The sequence below is a fragment of the Astatotilapia calliptera genome, chromosome 2 (genome assembly GCF_964374335.1).
Source record: "Astatotilapia calliptera chromosome 2, fAstCal68.1, whole genome shotgun sequence".
Classification (NCBI taxonomy): Eukaryota; Metazoa; Chordata; class Actinopteri; order Cichliformes; family Cichlidae; genus Astatotilapia; species Astatotilapia calliptera.
The window spans coordinates 25,833,903-25,836,329 of record NC_137423.1 but is presented as its reverse complement, the minus strand read 5'-3'; positions in this window follow the sequence as shown (position 1 = coordinate 25,836,329).

Genomic DNA, 2,427 nt, shown 5'->3' with positions numbered 1-2,427 from the left:
GATGAGGTCATGGGTGATGTCGCTTTCAGAGCCAAAGCTGAGCTCGTGGCAGACGCGCCCCTGACCTCCCTCTGCCAGTTCTCGCTCACAATTACACATGCTGAGAAGGGCTGAGCCCGTGGAAGCAGAGATGACATCTAGTTTTCATCTCGCCCCATTACACCACAGCTAATCTTCCAGATTGCTCTGTCTTTATCAACACACCACACAGCCGGCTTTGCATAAGGCAGTAAAGTCAAGCCCCAGAAGACCACTTTAGAGAGCTTAGCCATGTGAAAAGCCCTACTAAAATGTGCCCCATTACTGGCTGAGAGACAGAGGTGACCAGTAACACGCTACAATTAGCATGCTCAGCACAGACATATGCACTGACACAGCTGATTCAACAGCAATACTGTCTCATCTTGAGGAGTGATCTGAATTGTGTTATCGCGCTGATTGAGTGAGGAGAAGCAACTGTCGAGACGGCAGGATGATGATGGTTATTATTGTGATTAGTCAGCTCCTTTTTCTCCCTGTGCATGAGTCATGAGGGGAGACCGCCGCTCTGTGGCTTTATGCCTGTGTGTGAAAAATAATAACCTTCCCTGAGCCCCTTACTCCAGCGTGGATTATGGGAATGTGACATAGCACTGAAGCTTTGTCAGGCGACAATGGGGCCACCATCCGAATGTGACACATCAATGTGGGAGCAGATGTTGTTTTTTAGGTCTCCTCCCGTGAGCTGGAATAGTTGGAGTCATTTTTGATGGTTGATTGATATCCTAACAGTTCATCGTCAGCTCAATGTATAAACATCACCCATATCTTATGTAGTGTGTCTGTCACTGTTCAGTAGTTTTCACTTTAATTTGGCCGACTAAGCATGTTTAATTGTTGACTTGGGTGGTCAGATGTTAGTACTCCAGCTGTGGTGATCATTTTTTGTGCAGCTGAACTCATTGTTATGTTATCTGTGATTCAAGTAAAGTGGAAGTGATACTGACTGATTTGCTAACACAAATGAAGCAATATCAAATGATGTAATGGTAGAATACTGTGGAAGATCCCATTTCACCAAATCTGTACAAAAGTCTTAAAACCAACCAAGAAACCAGCCTTGTACCTGATCGTTTTTGTTTTCATTTATTTATTCAAAGTCAGATCTTTAAGAAACAGAAAAAATGCGGCAAAGACCCGACACAAGATCTGAGAGATCCATTTAGCTTTTCAGTTGATCCATTACTCTTCACTGAAGCCTCATCAGAAATAGCCACAGTATTGAATTGTATTGAAAATCAGTCGTCATTATGTACAGAGGAGATCAGGGAGGCAGCCAACATCCAAAAAAGATATTTGAATGTCCTTCATGAATCTTGGAGAACTATTCCTGAAGATTACTGAAAGCTTGTCTAAGAGAGTTCAGGCTATGTTGATTAATAAAGGTGGCCATACTAAATAATAACTTTCAAGCTTATTAGAATTGTACAAATGTTATTTTTTTGCCTACGATTACATGTTTGTTTGCACATTTCCTAGCAAAATATAAAGACAGAAGTCTTGGACAGTATGGAGTCCTTGTAAATAATGCAGTTCCTCAAGTGGTCCTTTGAATCTGTCTCCTGAATGCAAGCCATCTTCATGCTAGCAATGCTAATTATTACAACTGTCCACTTTGAGTGACAAATTTAATATTTTTCAGTGTTGCACTAAAAGAATGAGTCAGTTGTTCACTAAGTAAATTATTTAAAGCCTGATTTTCACTAACTAAAATAACCATCCATTTATTTATAACAACAAATTGACAATACTGTCTCTAACTTAGCTAGCTAGCCAGTGCTGACTTTAGCTGATGACTCTCCAGCACTGGTCTTTTATCCAAAAATGGTCACGTCTGGGTTAAAACTCCCCAATGTTAAACAAGATGGCCATGGCCAAAAACTCTCTAGGTGACTTTACCGTGACATTGACCATTTTTCAAATAGAGTCAATTGAAAAGATAACCAGCAGCACATTTTGTGCTTCTACAGAGTCTTTTAAATTCTTCCTCCAAAAGATCACTTCCTGAAAACACCAGTTAAAGTCTTTATCAGATATACTTCCTGTTGGTTTTCTGAGCATGAAGCACATCCTTTTAAACAAACTTGCAGTAGGATAATTACAGGGACGAAACCTTGAATATTACATGCTCTTCTTTGTGGTGTAACTTAAACAGAAGACACAAGGTCAGCCTTTGTTGCGTTTTCTCTTTGTGTGTTATGGCTTTAGGCAGAAAATGCTGTCTGAGATCACTGAATTGGCCCGGACCTTGTTGGGTTGTCCTTGAAATCAAACAGGCTGAGCTGGTGTATGAGTGTGTGCGTGCCCAAGTGTGTGTTTTCATGCTATTTTTGTTTCTGATGATGGAATTCAATCACTGTCCTTCCCACCTGTTTTCATTTTCTCCTC